The 19,802-nt window shown below is 41.8% G+C and overlaps 1 protein-coding gene across 20 annotated transcripts in view; it reads left to right on the top strand.

The window, feature by feature from the left end:
- The window catches only part of LOC309326412 (poly(rC)-binding protein 3-like), a 183,191-nt gene that overhangs the window by 98,410 nt on the left and 64,979 nt on the right, over nt 1-19,802 (top strand). For 2 of the 20 annotated variants that reach the window (XM_081835088.1, XM_081835094.1), the window contains exon 1: nt 35-260. The exons of the other annotated variants lie outside the window; for them this stretch is intronic. The gene's annotated coding sequence lies outside the window, so the exon portion shown is untranslated. Of the gene's footprint in view, nt 1-34; nt 261-19,802 lie in introns of those variants that run through there. 20 annotated transcript variants of the gene reach the window in all.

Raw genomic sequence — 19,802 nt, 5'->3', positions numbered from 1 at the left:
AGTATTAAGTCTCTAAAATGCAGCTTGCTGGTTTGCCCACATCCATTAGGAATTTCACCAGTGATGTGTACAGCTTGCTTACTGGCACGGCTGACAGCTGAGCAGCCTCACAGCGAGCAAAGCTTGAAAAGATTTAAAACTAGCAAGTTCCTTGAAGAGTAATTTGGTTTTTATGCACAAGGGGCTTATCCTATGAACAAGCGGGCTGTGTTAAAATATGTATTAGGAGTTGTCATCTGAAATATGTTGGCTTCACTTAGGTGAGTAACCAAGCTTGAATTTCTCATCGGAGGATTTAAAATGCTGTCATATTATTTAGAATTCCCTTTTTTCCTTTAATAGGCAGTTGGAAATTTAACAGAAATTCAGAAAAGAAAGAAAGCTTTTTGTAACCTAACATGGAATTTGAATGCAAATAATTTTGCATGTACTATATGATAGCATTAGAATCAGCACTTAAAGCTGACATGCGAAAAGCCACAAGCCCATGTAGTTTTACTTTCTGAAGGTAAATGGGCATAATCTTAATGTCTCTTTTTCTTTGTCTTTTTATGAGTTGTTTAAAAATAAACAACCTTCTGGTCTATCAGAATTTGTTGTCAGGAGCCAATACAAATACTAAAGAAGCATCACTGTTTTTGTGGGGGTTTTGTTGTTGTACAAAATGCAAATATTAAACTAATATAATTTAAATTGCCATAATATTTACAGACTGATTTTGTTTTACTATTTTATATTATTAGCATTCATTTACTTAGGGCTTTTTAAAATGAAACAATGTAGCTTTATTTGTGTATCTAATATTAACAGGATCAGTATAAATATGTCTTTAAAACAATTTATAATTAACTTCTGATTTTTGTTTTTACTCTGTTTGTTTCATCCTCATAATGTTGTAAATATTATTTAAAATACTTGATTTTCTGCCTAATGATGATCAGGGCAGAATAGCTATAATTTTATACATAAACCACAGTAAAGAAAAGGAACTCTCCTTTTTGATGACTTATATCGCCTTGATTTAAAAACAGTTAAGGAAATCGGTCAAAATTAGAAGGGGGCCTAAATATGAGCAAATATGAGTCAAGCTACAGGGTTGTGAAAGGGTTTTAAAGCAGGCATAGCAGGTGAATTGTACCAGAAAGACAGGACACATTTTCCTCATATCATTATGAAAACATTATCAAAAATATCATTTAGTCTGGATTTATACATTGTGGGGTTTGAGGAGGATTAATTGGAGGAGTGTGAACTATTTTCATTATACTGACAATTCTTCCAGAAATGCATTGGTATTTGTCTTCAGCTCTACGTGTTCTAACATAGCAGTAATAAAGCAACAGAATGCATGTTTCGGCTTTTAGTGAAACAACATCCCCATCCCACTGTGTCAAATATTTAAATAACAAAACTCAGTAGTGTGCTTGGTACGTACCATCTTATTATGTGAATGCCACCTTTAGCAACCATTTTTATACCATCAGTCTAATAATCCCCCTTCCTTTTGTTAGCATCTGATCACTATATGCATATATTATAAAAGTTCAGCTGTGATATTTACTTCAGGTTGCAGCCCATAGATTTAGCTTTGTTTTATACTTAGCTGCTGCAGATTAATGAGTCAAAATTCCTTATGATGAATGGTATGCTATCATACCATTAAATCTTGCTTGGATATTAAATTGAGTTGTTATCTCCCGTAAAAGCTAATTAGCAGTATCATACACTACACTGGGGTTGACAACTTCAAAAAGTGCATGACAACAGGATTTCAGAGGTCTGGAGCATGCCGAAGGCACAGAGAAATCGCTTCCTAAGCTAGAAGAATAGCAGAAGGAGCTTATAGAAAGCTTCAATCTTTCTGAGATCCTCAAAGTAATAATGAGCTGTGGTGGTTGAATAGGTTTTCAGCTGGTTTGTTACTGAAGGTTTGTGGAAGAAAAGTGGGGTCTGCATTATGGAGGTATGATGATAGCTGGAGATACACTGCAGCTTATTTCTGCGGTTAAGAGTGCTTTGCAGGTGGAAAAGAAGCTTTTTTTTTTTGATAGTGGGGTGTGTGTGTGTGGTGTCAGCCAATGCATCAGAATGCAAAAGAGCGCAACAGGATGCTTGCTAACAAAGGAGTCTTTATCAGTTGAAAAGGTGGGAAGAGCCGTACAAAACTGGGGCACTGAAACCGTTGCAAGAATGTGGGGGCTTCTCAAGATCCCTGCTATCTCTGGCAAAGTAATATAAGACAGAAATTGTGCTCATTGTAACTTCCACTATGGATGCTTTTAATTTTTTTTTTTAAACCCAGCATTTCACTACTACATTTGGTTTTCTTTACAAAAAATAAAGGCTGGTGGTAATTTTAACAAATACATGTGCCAAGAAATTTCAAAAGTTGGAAAGTTAATCATGGCACATAGCTAAAGAGCCCTGATGCACACAAACACAAACCACAGTGGCCTTTATTTTATTTCATAGAATTTATACACCATTTGATTGTTTAAAAAACACCTTCAAAGTGGTTTACAGAAAAATAAAATGATAAAATTAAAACGAACAACTATAATTTAAAACATTCAAAAAACAGATTAAAACGTGGATTAACATTGTAAATATCAAGATATCTACTGTTTAATAAATTATTCTGCAACTGAGCTTTCTTAGTCAAAAGCACATTTTAATTTAGTTGAAGCAGAGGGAAAAAAGAATCAACATATAAGCGAGATGCTAAGGAACAATCACGAGCAGTAGCAAGATGACAATAATGAAGGATGTTTCCTAAATATTTTAAAAGGAACTTAGAGAAGGGAAATCTGCCTGGTTTGCCATCAATTAATAAAATCAACAGGAGATGGGAAAATGGGTCACTTGGGTTTTACTGCTAAGCAGCAAATCCAGAGCAGATAAGATTTAGCTGAGATGTTAAGGTTTATTCAGTGCATTTAGTTAATGATGTTCTGTGCCTGTATTTTTTTAAAAGCATGTGTAGCAGGGCTGGGGAAGGATGGAATGGCCCCTTCTGCAATAATTATTCCTGATTGATACATACTATGTAAGACTGGATATTTTTAAAAAGCTGAACAAAGGCGACTTCATTTTGTAAAAGATGCCAGCACACGAACACAACAGAAGTTTTGTATCACTGTCTAGCAAATATCCAGGTAGAGGTACAGAGTATTGGGGTTTTTTTTTAACACTGAAGGCTTTTTAAAAAACATGTTTTTATGATGCTAAAGATAATAGAAAAGCAAATAAACAGCAGAATGCAATTCCTGTGAAAAACATCCTCAGGCAAATATGCTCCCATTCCACTGTTACTCTATTTTTGGAGAGCCGTCTGTATTGACAGTCGATGCCACCTCAAATTGTTTCAGATTCAGCTACAGTGGTTTCAGCTACACATCTCTGCTGACATCATGATCTCAGTTAGTTCTTGTTGGTGCAAAAGGCAAATTTTATATATATTATTTTTCTTTAGCACCAACAAGAGGATAATTTCTGGATGCCAAGATCGAAATTGGCGGCAGGTACTCTTTGGTGAGAAAACCCCAGCAGAGATTTAAAGTAACAAAACATGCAGCAAAATATGTGGAAAAGGAGATCCTTAAGATGTGCCCTTTAAAGTGAGTTCCCAAGTTTTCCTCTTCTCTTATCATAGGGAAAGACATTTGGTAAGTTAAACATAGCTTACTTACAAACTTTCCAGTGGTCAATTTCACCTGCTTTTCCAAACAGTCTTCAGAAAAAATTGCACAGGCAGTAAAACTTGGCTTAGTTACAAAGTGGTGAAAGTTCCTAAGTTATTGGTTTAGGAACTGAAGAGAGGCTTGTGAGAGCCATGCAGAACCAGAGCAACCAGCTCAAACCTCTTTAAACGCTGAGCTTCTCAGGTAGGCTGTGGAAGAACAATAGGCCTGATTCCCTAGTTCCTCCCAAGTTGAGGGGTAGTGGACGCTGCTAAGCCTGGCAGGACAGCTCACTTACTCTGTGGTATTAAGCCCTTCATGTGTTATTTAGACTTAAGCATGTTGGTTCTATGAGGCTGGTTATCCCACCGTTCTCTGGTGATCTGTGTTTCTAGGGAGCTCTGTGCTCTGTCTGTTTGAGCATATCAGCAAACGCCTGGCTGTTCAGTGATGGGGAAACTTTTCCCAGCTGGCGAGCCAGATTCTGACCTGTGGGCTATTTGGATGGGTGGGTGGGGTGTACGTACACGCATTATACCAGACCTTTCCGAACTGTGTATCATGACATCTTAGTGCGTCGGCTGCAGTGTGTAGGTGTGTCATGCAAACGCTCCTTGCGCTCCTCCCAGGGCTGGGAAGGACCTCTGGTTTGCTAGTAAAACTGAATTAACTGAATTACTGAGTTGCGAACTGATGCATGTCTAAAAAGTGTGTCACCAACATGAAAAGTTTGAAAAGCTCTACATTAAACTATGGAACTGTGTAGCTTCAAAGAGGCTTTCTTTCAGCCTGAATCAGCACCGACTATGTGCCCCCTTGGGGAAACTCCGTAGGGCAGCCAATTCTAGCAAGCCACACTTGCAGAGGAACATTGGCAAGCACATTTTAAGCTTCACATTGTTTCCTTGCAACCACCTGGTTACCTGCCCCTTACCCAATACATCATAGATTACATCAGGTGTGGAGCAGGTGGGGATGATTTGGAGGAAATGACCTCATAGCCAAAATTATGACCCCTACTGACTTTGATTTGGTGCATGCGCTGGAGGCTCTAGACCAGGGGTCAGCAACCTTTTTCAGCCATGGACCGGTCCACCGTACCTCAGACCATGTGGTGGGCTGGACTATATTTTGAAGGGGGGGGGATGAACACATTCCTTTGCCCCACAAATAACCCAAAGCTTCATTTTAAATAAAAGGACACATTCTACTCATGTAAAAACACACTGATTCCTGAAATGTCCGTGGACTGGATTGAGAAGGCGATTGGGCCGCATCCAGCCCATGGGCCTTAGGTTGCCTACCCCTGCTCTAAACCTTTTAATGGTCAGGCAGCATTGCGGCCTGGCCACATCCCACATTGGCGATCCAGTGGCTGGCTGGGGAGGACTGGATTGCCCACGGATTGCCCAGTGGCAAGCAGGCTTGGGTCCAGGGGGCGAACCCAACCAGCCAGTGGGTGTCACTTGTGTCCACCCCCGGGGGAATACACTGAGGCTGGCTCAGCACTCCTCCTTGGTCTATAATCAGATCTCCCAACCTTTTTTTCATATGCTTCTTCCTTCATGCTAATACCTTGCTATGGACATTGTCAGCTGCCATATTTGGGGCTGGGCAGGAATTTTTCCACTTGATAAATTGGCACCAGCCACTTGGTTTTCACCTACCTTATAGCGGTCAACACAACTTTGTGAGGTTAGGCATTGGGTAAGCCTTAGTTTTGTCTGGAGGTGAGGATGTAGCCTCTGCCTGCCCCTCCTGGGTTAAGAGTAGCCCATTAAAGGGATCTGTGAGTAATTGCTTCTGTCCGATGCACAGGTGGGTTCTTGGGCCATAGCACTCATCCAACAGGGACCCCTCAGGGATACCTCTATTTGATGTAGGTCATTGCCCCCCCCCAATTATAACAATCCTGACACCCAGGATGTGGTTTACCCTTAGATTCACTCCCAGCAGATGGGCTGGGGTTAAATAAAGGGCTTCACCTATCCCTATGCCAAACTTTCACATCTGTAACCAGTAAAGCTGTAGCCTATTCAAACCCAAAATCTATATGCTGCTGCCTTGTTTGGTTATTCACTTCATAGGGAGTGACTGGGTTACTAGGCCTTGGCACACAATTAGATGATCATAGACAAAGAGTCCCTTCGACTCACACACTTCCTCTTCCCTCTTTCATACATTGGAGGGGAAGTGCGAAAGCATCTACATTCACTTCTGACTAAACTGCATTTCTGCATTATGCACAAACTCAGGGAACTGTGTTTTATTCTAACTATCTAGTTAACAAATCAGGACATCAAATGATTGGTTTGATTCTGATTTGTTCAAGCTCCACATTGGGCAAAAGCTTTCTGCATTGCAGTGGGGTTGGACTAGATGATCATTGTGGTCCCTTCCAACCCTACTATTCTATTATTCTAAGCTGGCTGATATCCCAGAATGCACAAATCTCTGGTTCATAGGCCTCTGTTTAGTGGTGCAGAATCACTGAGGTTTTCCTCAGTGCTGTTATCCAGATAAGGCCATGGTGGCACCTGTGACACCTGTGAAAAAGATGAATCACATCTTAGGGATAGAAGTTAAAACTGCCAATAGCATAATACCTTTATGGTTGGTACCACACTTGGAATACTGGGTACAGTTCTGGTTGCCTTGCCTCAAAGGGGCTTAATACTCCATCATATCCCACTTACATTTGGTACCAGAAGGCCCGGAGTTCATAAAGTTGTTTAGTGGATTGTGTAGAGAAATGCTAGAACTTAGATCATTCCAGTGAACCTGAATATTGGAAGATTCGGGACAATCAGGTGTTCAATGTTTTTCCATCGAACCTGTTGAGCTACAGATTTTCCAAGGGTTTGGTGTCTCTGCTATGCGAGTGTGACGGGAAAACAGTTGAAACTCTTCCTCATATAATGTTCAACTGTCCCTTACATAGCATAGCTAGGACTAAATTCCTGGGTCCTGCTTTACTGCGCTTGGTTGGCAGGCCTGTTGAGTCACATGCCGCACTGCTCTTTCAGGATACAGATCCTTCTGTAACTCTGCAGGTGGCGAGATTCCTGAATGCGGTTATCTCACACATAAAAAACACCAAAAAACAACAACAACAACAAAAACTAATCGGACAGTCATGATGAGAGTGCAGGACGGATCTCGTCTCCAGTTCTCCTTTTTCTGTGAACCGTCCCTTGGATCTTTCCGGGCCCCAAGCTGTTACTGTCACTGCTCAATGACCCACCCTTGCATCATGGTGTTCCCCTTCTGTTGTTAGATGTATTGGTTTTTATGCTTCTGTGCTTTTATGTTTGTACATATTTTATGGGCTAATAGCCGTAAATAAATAAATAATAATAATAATAAAAAATCAGGACACTCAGCCACATCTCATTTTTTTTCTGGGCAGTGATGCCAACATGATTTTCTGGGCCCAGTACTTTGTATGTTGAGTAAACCTTCTGACCAGTCTGCAAAATGTGGCATAACATTTGCATATGTTTTTTCTTATGTGAAAATCTGTATCCTTCTTTGTACAGTACCGTATACACCTAAGGATGTAAAGTGTGGATGTGGCAAACGCATGTATCATACAGGTGTAGTGTCCTGCTTGTGTTGTTCAGTTGTTTCCATGACACAAAAGGAATTCACATTGGGTCTGGTGGAGGAGTTCAGTTTTAAAAATGCTGGATGTGCCTGTCAGCTGATGTTAAGTAACAACTTGAAGCAACTCCAGGCTGCCACCAGGAAATATGGATTCATGGGGCCTCTGTGGTGGAGCAATTCTCACTACTGTGTTTTAAACCACATGTGATTATTTCCCATGCAGGCAATTTAATCTTGCTTTTGGTCCTACTCCCTCAAAGGGCACTTTTAGCTTTTTCTTTAAACTGTCCTGACGGGTGTCTCCTAAATGCATCTTTCTTTGGAAGGTCTAACTTTCTTGCATTTGTAGCAATTAAAGTTTTAAGCCTTAGTTTGTTTCATGACAATGAATAATAGCATCACAAAGTTGGAAGGGACCTTGGTCATCAAGTCCACCTCCCACTAAGTGCAGGATGAATTTGCAGTGCAGGATGCAAAGACACCACTGTGGAATAACGCTTAGCATTAGGAATTCTCCGTCTGCTCTACCTTCTGCATTAGAGCCCTTCAGATATTTGAAGGCCTTATTTTAATCTTCTCTTGGTTATACCTTCAGACTCCCTCAGGAGGTGGTGGACTCGCCTTCTCTGGAGGTTTATAAGCAGAGGTTGGATGGTCTGTCATGGATGCTTTAGTTGAGATTCCTGCATTCAAGTTGGACTAGATGACCCGCAGGGTCCCTTCCCCTACAATTCTGTGAACTCTTTCAACTCTTCTTTGTGAGATTTGACACTGGCCCACTTAAAATGTACTGCTCAGTACTGGACAGAATAGAGTGGAATGATTCCTTTTTATGCATTCTTCTCTTTATAAAGCCATCACTGCAGATGTTCGTGTGGCCTCTCTCTTGAATGAGATTCTTCTTGGGTTGCTGTATATTTGGTGCTACTGTAGCTTATCATTATGTATTTGATTTGAGTATTATTACTGAGCTTGTGAATATCGTTAGTTTTTTGGAGGATATCAATATTTTTATTATTTTTAATTTTTTTATTAAAATACACTTTTCATTATTTTAAACTTGTTTTGATTTTATATTACAAACTTAGATGATGGCATCTGCCTTGGGAGGGTTGTTAAATAATTAAAGAATTTAAAAAAAAAGAATTAAAGAAATAAGACTGCACTTGCTTTTTCAGCAGCAGCACCACACTGCTGACTCATGCTTAGCTTGTGATCACCCAAAACATTCTAGATGCTTTTCACATGTCCTACTGCCAAGCTAAGTCACCTCTATCCTATACTTGTGCCTTTGATTCTTTGTACCTAACTGCAGGACTTTACATTTATCTTTGTTGAATTTTACCTTGTGGTTTCAGCCCAGCACTCCAGCCCAACAAAATCACTTGAATCTTGATTTTGTCTTCTATGGCATTAGCTACACTTCCCATCATTGTGCCATCTGCAAGTTTGATAAGCATTCCCTTTGCTCCTTGATCCAAGTCATTTATGGAAATGATTAACAGTACAGTGCCTGGGATGTTAGTAGGCACCTCCCTTCAAGTTGATTGAGAGCCATTCATGAGCGCTTGAGTATGACTGCTAGACTAGCTGCAGCTCCACCAAACAGTAGCATCATTCAGCCCACGTTTTAACATCTTGCCAACAAAGAAATCATGGGAACTTTTGTCAAGATACTTTGCTGAAATCAAAAGACACATCTACAGCATTCCCATGATTTGCAAAACTAACAACTGTGTAAAAAAGGGAATTAAGATCTATCTCCAACTTTGGCTTTGCTAAATATGTTCTTGGTTAGGAATCTAAATCTTAATTATCAAGAGTGGCTAAGCGATTCGGGGTTCATCTACACCTCCATTTGCCCTGCCACTCAGGGGCATAGGAATGGGGTGCGGGGGTGCGGTTCTCCCCGGGTGTCATCCCTGAGGGGGGTGACAAAATGGCACGCCGTGGAGGGGGGGGCACCTACATTGGAGCCTGGCCTGCAGTGCCCCCGAACCACATGTCTCTCCTGGGACTGACAGGGTGGCTCGGGGCTCCACACTGTCCAAAGAAGCAGCGTGGAGCTTGTGTCCTCCATGCGGACTCCGTGGGGAGATCGCCACACTGCCCCCCTGGGCGGATCCCTCCCCCCCCGTGGGTGGATCGCCCCGCCCCTGCCGCTCTGGGTCCTACACCCCTGCTGCCACTTTCCCTGGGATAACCAGAGGTTTAGTGCTGAAGCAGAACAAACAGATTGCCGTTTATTTCAATTTAGTGCTAAAGAGTGAGTTTTCTGGGGGGGGGGGGGAGTGGCAGCGTAAAGGCCAAACCTCTTGGACCCGTGCCTAGACAGGACTGCTCAGACCCATGCCTCCTAGGCACAGGACAAGTGGAAGTGTGGGTTAGCTCTTACTCTCAGCTGCACATGCAGTGGTAGCTCAGGATTAAAGACACTGCAAAACAAATATTGACCAGTGGTATTAAAAAAAATGGCAATGTGCTCTTTTAGCGCAATTAACACAATAGGTAAGGGCAACCAGGGGACAAAAGATAAAAGACCCATTTGAGAACATATGGGAAGCGTTTATGGACTGTACAAGTGTAGAGGATAATGCCTGCCCCCTGCTTCCTATTTACTCTAGACTATGGACCTTTTGAGTTATCTCTTCATCTCAAAACCTTGTAACGAAAAATCTTGCAAAGAAAACCCTGTAAAGAAAATGTAATGGAGAAAGAAAGTATTGAGTCCATCAGCTTGTATAGTTGTTGAGCTGCTTTAAGCCTGTTATGTTAATAATTTACCCATTGTTTAATTTATATTTAATTTGTATTTTCAAAACAATTTAGTAAAGAAAATGATAACAAATTGCAAAAAGAAAGAAAGAAAATGAATTAAGGTTCGCTTGGCTTGATTTATGCTTCATAAAGCCATGCAGGCTCCTACTAAACAATACATTCTAAAAATATTGCTCCTCATTCTATTCTAGAAATTTGCCTGGTATCAGCATCAAGCCAACCAGTCTATAGTTTCCTATGTCTGCCTGCCCACCCCTTTAAAGATAGAAATAACATTTGCCTGTCGCCAGTCTTCTGACACCTCACCCATTTTCCAAGAAGTCTCAGAGATTACAGTCATCAACACACTGGGATGTAATTCATCTGGCCCTGGCCTGAAGACTTGAACTCATTTAAAGCACCTAAGTGCTCTAAGCATCTCCTAACCTATCCTGGGTTGTATGTTCATCCTTATACAAATACATTTCAGTAATCTTTTATTGTTTTCAGCCAGTGGTGATACAATAATTCAAGATAAATTTCAGAAATATAAATTTAATACAACCCCCCTGAAAACTGAAACATACATACATATACATATATATATATATATACACACACACACACACACACACACATATATATATATACATACACACACACACACACACACACACACAGCATAAAATTCAGCTATATCAACTGAATTCATCAACTTAAAACATCACCATGGAAATTAAATGCCAGTCTGAAATAGTTTTTACTTAGATTCTTGAGGCTGTCTGTGTCAAAGTCAACAGGCAACAACTTTTTTGAAATGGGAGATACCTTGGAAATACCTGATGATCAAAATAATTTTAGAAGTGGTTGGGAACTGGATGGCTTTTGCACAGAGTTCTTCATTTTGTTGCCCTTTTTTCATTTTGTTGTGCAGGTTCTTCATTTTGTTGCCCTTTATTACATTCACAGATGGATGGGCTTTTAGTGAGTTCGGGGGGCAATGACAATCCCCCCATATATAGGAGACTTTGCTAATGCAATCAGAATTCCCTCAGGAGCAACGCAATGAAACCATTATGAAAATGGAATTTTGATTTAACTTATGGCCTTCTGTCTCTTCCCTCCGCCAGCAGAGAACAGGCTGCAAATATTCTGTCTCCAATGGATACTAAAAGTCAATACAGCTAAAAGCCCCTAACCATACACGGAGAGGGGAGATAAATAATAAAGTAGCCAGAATAGAATTTCCTTTGGTTACTAATAAAATGCCCCCTGTATCCTGGCTGTATATATGTAACTGAGAGCATCATCAAAAATGCATTTAAATATGATTCTCCCTATGAGAATCAGGAGGTACTAGCCAATCATACCTTTTGATGAAATTAGACATGATAATTTGATGCCAAATGAAATGCATTTCCTACTTTTGCTAGCATGATTCCGATTATACAGCTTTCTGAATAATAGTACGTTTAGATTGCTTTGCATAAAATCTAGACCATCCCCTAATCCTCTTTTGCCTGAAGTGATTGCACAGATTTCAGTCCTGATCCAAAGGTGAAGCTAAACGTGACAGAAGCAGACCCATGTCTTCAAAACTGGGTCGCCACCAAACACCTATTGAAAGAAGGAGAGTTAATTGCAAGTTGGGGGGAGGGATGTGGATAGGAGATATTTGCTACCAGGGCTCCACTCAACTGGCCATCTTTCTCTTGGTCAAGTTGTGGCAGGCTCTGAAAAGGTTCAGCCCTCTTTCCACTTGCACACACACCCCATTTACAGGTATTTGGCAGAAAGTCATGTTTGAACACACATGTAATAGTCCTTCTCTGAAGCTCAACTACATTGAACTTTCATTTTGGACAGTAACTATTCTCACCAAAACTATTCATGGTTTAAATGCAGTTTTAATATAGTTTCTTATGTTGGCAATTTAATGAGCTACTAGCTTAATACTATCCTGACGGCAAAGAAATTTGAGGACAGAAATAAGCCCTTTGTCAAGTTTCGGGCTAATTGTTCACATTCTTGCAAAGCATGCCAGCAATGAATATTCCTTGTATGCGCTTTCTGAATATTAAAAATAAAATCACAACTGGCTTTCTTGAATTCTCCATTTCCTGCTCTTTCAAGGCCCTTAAAAATTACCTTTCATCTCCTGCTACTTCCATCGTCTAGTGTCATTGCACAATTGCTTACATTTGCATAAGCTTTCAGCAACTTTAGGACCTTATGACTTTTATCACTTGGAGCCACTATTTCTCTTTTCCCAAGGAACAAGCAGTCAAAGAAGAAAATAATGAAGTTCCTGTGTCCTGTGATGCCATGTGGAACTACTGTTCATTATTGCTTGTAATACTGGAGCCTCCTCTCCAGGCAAATATCTCCTGTCACTTGAATAAACATATGTTTTTATACATTATCAAAGTTTAAAATATAAAAGATGTGTAGGTAAGTCAGGGATTGTTGCATCCTGTTCATGCCTTGCAATGAAAGTTAGCAGCAGTTTGGTGGCATGTTTGCTTCATATTTATTTGTATTTAACTGCTAAAATGTCTGAACAGATACATGAAGAATATGTCTAAAAATGCTTTGTCCAAGGAAGCCGGGCTAAGTCTGTCTTTGACCATTTTTAGGGCAACTAATGCAAAAGACTACTGCAACAGTAAATTGTATGACGATATGGGCTTTTCTTTGATAATTCTCTTTGGTATGAGCATTCAAGCTGGAGCAATAAAGAAAAGTGTCATTATAGATCATGTTGCAAGGACAGCTTTCATGTCACTGTGCTTGAGTAGATTCACAGTAGTCTGTGGAAGTCTGCTCTTTTTCGTTATGGAGACAAGCCTGCCTTTTATTAATTACTCAGTCTCTCAGTAAGAACAGGGGCGTGTGATGTAAAATATCCTGGCCAGGACTTTGTATTCATGTTACAATGGATGTCCAAAATTTGGCGAACACTGACTATTTGAGATTAATTACATGGGTGCCTGAAAATAGGCATCTTTGCATGTCTCGGGTATCAGTGATTCCTGACACATATTTAGAAGACCACATTTGCCAGAGTTTCTCAGAGCTTTGAGACATTAAAGAAAAAATGTCTGGGATTATCAATATACACATGCGGTTGTTAACAGTCTCCCAATTGTGAGCATGTTCATGCACAGCTCCACTATACACAGTTTCACAGTGAAGCTTTAAAATCGCATCTACACAGGCAACAACCCAGAATGGTGGACTAAGAACCACTTAGCTGCTGTTCCACGTGACTGTCAGGGTGCTGTCAGCAGCTCCTGGCTGGTTGCCCAGGAAAGTATGACGACAAGGAAAAAGTGCTTTTTAATTTCAATCTTACAAAGAACCAAGCCTCTTGTACAGTGGCGTTGTCCCAAGTGAATCTCCACCCCCTTCTCTTCTACTTCTTCATTCGTCACCATCATCTCCTCTACAGGTGCTGCTACGTGCCCTCTGTCCTCAAGCTCTTTGCTCTCCTACTTTCAAGGCTCGCCGGGTTCTCGGAGATGGAGGGTCTGGAATGCTTTCTAGTGACAACGCGTCAGCCAGGTGTTTGTTGCTCTGGCTCTCCCATGATTCCCCAACTTTCCCCCTCATCTGCCTCTGAGCTGCGACCTCGCTTGAACCCCTGCTGTAAATCTATACTGTCTTCCTCTTCCTCCTCCCTGGAGGGGTCGGGATGGGGAGGTGGTCTCCAACACTCCTCCTCTGCCCAGACCCTGACAGTGACAGAGAGAAGACGACAGGAGGAAGGTCCACTCCACTGGTTCCCCCTCCTCCAACTGTCTCCCTTGATGATAATCCCACCTAGATATTGTAAGAATTGGCATCTGAACTTGCTTACTTTCATTTTTCTTCTCTATCCTCTTCTTTCTACAAGGTATATTAGGTTGTACATCATTATTTTAAAATTGCAAACCATGCAGCTATATTGTTGTTTTTATTATTTATGTATGTGAAAGGCCTAATTAGCTATCGAGTAATAGATTTGGCATAGCTTAATTCTGGCAAATTTGATGAATTGGCAGGATTTCTCAGTGATGATAGACAGAGGTTCTGAGAGCACGTCAGCAAGCTCCTTTGGTACCCAAGGATACAGGTCCATAAGACTGGAAACAGGCAGATGCTGTCCCAGTCTTCAAAAGGGGGAGGGGAAGGAAACTGCAAACTGACTTTGATTCCAGAACAGATTGTAAGAGTCTATTTGTCGCAGTTTTGTAGCAATGCGGTGATCAGGAGTTAAAATAGATGTGTCAAAAATAAATCCTGTCATATGAATCTTTTTTCTTTTTTCAATGAATGTATTACAAGGTTAGCGAATTTCGGCAACACTGTAACGTAATTTATATTGATTTTAGCAAAACATTTGACAAAGGCCTCCATGTTATTTTGGTTGGCAAGCCAGTTAAATGCAGGCTGGATGGTAGTACTGGCATCAGGTGAGGTCACAACCAGTTGGCAAACAAGGCCAAAGAGTGGCAATCAGTGGATCCTCATCAAAACAGAGAGACATTATGAATGGGGTGCCCTCAATATTCTTCAGCATTTTTATCAATTATGTAGATGCAGGATCAGAGGAAATCCTTATCAGATGCGTAAGTGACACAAAACTGGGAGAGAAAGACCTCAGAAGACAGGACTAAAATTCAAAATGACCTTGACAGGATGGAAGACTGGGACAAAACTAACAACATGCAATTCGACAGAGGCAGAAGCAGCTACGGTGAGTGGCAGAAGCACCCATCTGGCCTCCCAGCACCAGTGTCTACACTGTGCTCACCTCCCCACCACCTCACTCCACTACCTCCCAGTAAGCTGCAGAGATGCTGGTGCTGGGAGGCCAGGTGCACACTGCTGGCCCTTCCCACCAGCCACTCCTGAACCAGAGACAAATATAAACTTATTCATTTGTGTAAATCATAAGCTCACTGCAAGTCACAGTGTGGTGCAGCTGCAAAAAAGGGTTTGTGCAATTTTAGGGTGCATTATAATAGAACCAGAGTTTCCAAGCCATAGTAAGTAGTAATTCCACTTTAGTTTTGCATTAGGTAGACTTCATCCTAAAGTCCTGGGCACCACACTGGGGGAACGATGTTGAAGTGGGTACAGAACAGGACAGTGAAGATGGTCAGTGGTGTGGAAGAAGAAGTCCTATAAGGAAAGATTGAAGGAACTCTTTTTGCCTGAGCCCCATCCTGCCTTTCAATACAGTGGTGCCTCAGGTTACGAACAAACTTTTTGGATTACAAACACTTCAAAATCAGAAATGAGTGTTCCAGTTTGCGTATTTTTTGGGGGGGTTGTGGACATACTGGGTTGGGGGGTGCACTTCCGCTTTGTTGGCACAGCCTTCCCTTGCTCAGTATGGCAGTGGTGGTAGAGGGACCTAGCGCTCCCCCCCACACACAACGCATGCAGCCCGCGCTCCCTCGCCCTGCTCTCTCAGCGCACTCCGCTCTCCCTGCCTCGAGAGGTGCGCCTTCTCCTGCCTGGCGCAAAGCACCAGCTCAAGAGCGAGCGTGGAGCTCAGCCCAGCGGCAGCAAATGAGGAAGCCACCTCCAGCCCAGAGCAGCACACCAGAAGCCCCACCCTTCGCCTACTGCTTTCTCAGGATCGTCCTGGTTGCCAGAGCCGTTTTCCAATACTTTCTGGGAAAGCACGCCTTGGTTTAAGAACGCTTTGGTTTAAGAACGGACTTCCGGAACGGATTAAGTTAGTAAACCAAGGTAACACTGTACAGAATAAGGTACCGAAGTGTACTCTGCTGCTAACAGGAGGAGCTCAGTTTCAGGAAGATACCTGAGCCTGCTTTCCCATAGAAGAGGCACACACAATTTATGATGCACCAAGCTGAACATAGACTGCCTGCCAAGTGCTCATCAATCCTTCTGTCTGCAACCCTGAGCAGAAAGCAAAAAGAATTGCTTTGAAAAAGCATTTTGCCCCAGTCCTCACCTGAAAAGGCTCCCAGAGTCCATGCTTATAGCCTAAAAGACATGACACACACACACACACACAAAAAAAAAGGTATGGGGAGAGAGGAGGAGAAAAGCAATTCAGGCATCATTTCTTAAAGTTCCAAAGTTCTCCTGATGGCCAGCTGGGATGGAAGCAGCTCAGTTGCTTGAGGAGATGCTGCACTTGAGGGAGAGCCAAAAGCAGCTGCTCTCTTTGTGGAGCCCTGTTGGGTTCTAGGCCACATTTGGCTAGGTGGACAAGAAGAGCCTAGTCCCTGCAAATCCCAGAAAGCACAATCTGCATATTAATCGGCATCCATGTTTGGAAAGGCACTGAAGACTACGGTGAAGTCTGAGCGGTGCATGGGGTCTTGGCTTCTTCTTGCTTTTTAATACAAACCTCTGTTGCAGGCGCCCACATAACTTAGCTGCTTGAAAGCTTCTTTCAACCTTTTTATGCCTAATATTTTTATTCCTTGTCATCCTTTGGCTTCAGGCAAATGATTCATCTCCTGTCCTCTTCAGAGACTGCAAATATTTTTCCTCCTTTCTTCTGCATTGTTAACCTTAAAGCACTTATCATAATGTCCCTTCCCTTCTTATTGCTCTGTATGTTTTATTTCCTATGAATTAATCGTGATAGTTAAATATATAAAATCTCTCTCACAAACATATGTATGTTGCAGATCACCTTAGATTTGTATCGGCATACCCTTCTTGTAGGACGCAGGTGGCGCTGTGGGTTAAAGCCTCAGCGCCTAGGACTTGCCGATCGAAAGGTTGGCGGTTCGAATCCCCGCGGTGGGGTGCGCTCCCGCTGCTCGGTCCCAGCGCCTGCCAACCTAGCAGTTCGAAAGCACCTCCGGGTGCAAGTAGATAAATAGGGACCGCTTACCAGCGGGAAGGTAAACGGCGTTTCCGTGTGCGGCTCTGGCTCGCCAGAGCAGCGATGTCACGCTGGCCACGTGACCCGGAAGTGTCTCCGGACAGCGCTGGCCCCCGGCCTCTTGAGTGAGATGGACACACCAACCCCAGAGTCTGGCAAGACTGGCCCGTACGGGCAGGGGTACCTTTACCTTTACCTTTTTACCCTTCTTGTGTCAGCTGTGGTTTTTAAATCTGTTATAATTAATTTCCCCATATTTGTGGAAGTTACCTCAGATTGGGGAGAAGAACAGTGTCTCCTCATAGATGTATATTTACTTAAGTTAATTGCCTTCTCAAGAATTGGAAACACAATGTCATCTTCCCAAATGTCCCCAAATCTAAGCACCCATTCCCAGTTTTAATAAAATCAAGAATCATCTTCCAAATTCATATCTGGTGAAGTTAAAAAAGTCCATAAAGATAATGAAGAATAATAATAAACTTTTAACATTTTGCAGAAGCTATTTACCCACTTCTAGAATGCAATATTCTGGGGGATATGTACAGTGTTACCTCCAGTTGCGGGTGGGATCCGTTCCGGAGCTCCGGTCGGATCCCGAGGTTTCCGCAACCAGAGGAATGCGCGTACGGCGAAACCCGGAAAAATACTTACTCTGTGGTCTTAACCCATTCATGCATTAATTAGAGTTAAACATGTTGGTTATATGAAGAGGGATATCCCACCAAAAATATGTGTGGGCTTAAAGTGAGGTGGAGGTGCCTTATTGGTCGGAACTTGGCGCCTGTGTCTAGGCATGCCTTTGGTTGGTAAGGCTTATTAAATATCAAAAGAAAAGAAAACCTTCAGTGTTATTGGCAAAGTCTGGTGGAATGCTCTTCCAATAAGGATTCAGCAGGCATCTTCAGTAGTAATTCTTAAATAGTTGCTGAAAACCTTTCTACACTACCAGGCATGCAATTGAAGAACAAAAAGAAATTTGTTACAGTTAGCCAGTGATCTGTGATTTTTTTTTTATGTGGTTTTCATTGTTTATCTATTTGTTGTGCACCACTCTGATTTTTTAAAAAAATGAGATTGCAGTATGTGTATATTTAGAAATCAGTCACTAAGAAATACTCTCTCTCTTTTGTTTTTTGTTTCGTTTTAGAAAAGTTTTGTATTGCTTCAGCATGTCTATGTCCAAGCAATTAGTGGTGTTGTTTGCATAACTATAGTGTTGAACTGATATGCTTGGTGAATGGTTACCATAATTTGGGAGACAGAACAAATAGGAAATTGTGACAATGGATGCTACTTGAATGTTGTGAGCTTGACAAAATAGCGGGGCGGGTGTTTCTGTTTTTTAAAAAATCTAAACAGTTTTTATTGTATGGCTCTGAATAAATACGGTAATTTTAACTCACTGATGAGCGTATCTGCTCAGTAAAAAAAAGGTTTGCCTGTCTGCATAAATGTATGTAAGTATAAACCTCTTGGGAGAATCATGGGTGCTTTTCAGGAGAGCACTAGAGAGATGTGAAATCCCACAAGGGGGACTCCATTTCAAATGGGATTCACTCAGTATATCAGATTTCTGCAGAAATCTACTTGGCCGGTTCACATTTTGACAAGTTGTGCTACTTCCCCTTAATAATTTATTATTCGCTTGAATTCAAGGCCCCAGATGCTTCACATATGCATTTTAATCCTGAAACTGAAATATTTAACTTCCCATGGAAGAACTGTTGTGGGATTTGCTTGAGACTGCAGATTTCATGGGAGCAATCAGTACAGATTTTGAAACTATATTTTATTTCAGAACACTATTGTGCTTCCTTTTAAAAGAAAATATTGATTTGAGGAAAACTAAAAGGGAAACATAGCCTGATTTCTTAACTTTATTTGATAGTAACCTTAATTTTCAGCAGTTGTATTTATCAAAGTTGAAAATGTAATTGTGCTTTTTTTTGTCAGCAGAATTATTCCATATTAGACCATTACTCCTTATTAGACAATTCCCACTTTTCAATGCAGCATCACAGTGGTTTTCAACCAGTGTGCCTTGAATGATGGCCAGGGGTGCTGCGGCAACACTGGTCTCTGACCCTCATTTCTTCCCTCCCTCCTCTGATACCTTCTCCCATCTCTGCCTCCCCAAGGCTTGTGTGGATGTTTGTTGCAGCAGCCTTGGCTGCACGTTCCCCAGACGAATGGGGGCATCCTCTTCCCCGGCCCCTGTTGGGCGGCATGAAGGAGCACCTCCCTTTGGTGTGGGGCTCAGAGACCAGGGGTGGTGGTGGCAGCTGCCCAGAGGACTGCTAAGAAGAGGAGGCTGAGGGAACGCTCCGCGAGGGAGGGTGTTTGAAAGGGGGTGAGGGGCTGCCGGCTCTGCAAGCAAGGGGTGACATAACTGGGCTCCTTCGGAGGGAGTGGAAAATATTCCGAAATTGGTGGATGGGATTCAGTAGAATATTAACAGTGATGATTTTACAGTGGTACCTCTGGTTACATACGCTTCAGGTTACGTACGCTTCAGATTACAGGCTCCGCTGACCCAGAAATAGTACCTCGGGTTAAGAACTTTGCTTCAGGATGAGAACAGAAATCACGCGGCGGCAGCAGGAGGCCCCATTAGCTAAAGCGGTGCTTCAGGTTAAGAACAGTTTCAGGTTAAGAACGGACCTCCAGAATGAATTAAGTACTTAAGCCAAGGTACCACTGTATTAAGGTTTTGTATCTGTGTCCTAAAGACCTGGGATTGTATGGCACATACTTACTTTGAAATATTATGGAGATAAAAGGTGAAATAACACAAGTTGCTGTTAGTAGTGGAAGCAATGTATGTCTTGTTCCATCCATATAAATATTTCATTTATATAGCATGTGGCAGTTAGTTTTTTTATATAGCATCATAGCAT

The sequence above is a fragment of the Podarcis erhardii genome (genome assembly GCF_964252035.2).
Source record: "Podarcis erhardii genome assembly, chromosome: 13".
NCBI classification, from domain to species: domain Eukaryota; kingdom Metazoa; phylum Chordata; class Lepidosauria; order Squamata; family Lacertidae; genus Podarcis; species Podarcis erhardii.
Note: the sequence above shows the minus strand (reverse complement) of the source record. Positions and strands in the feature narration are given on the sequence as shown.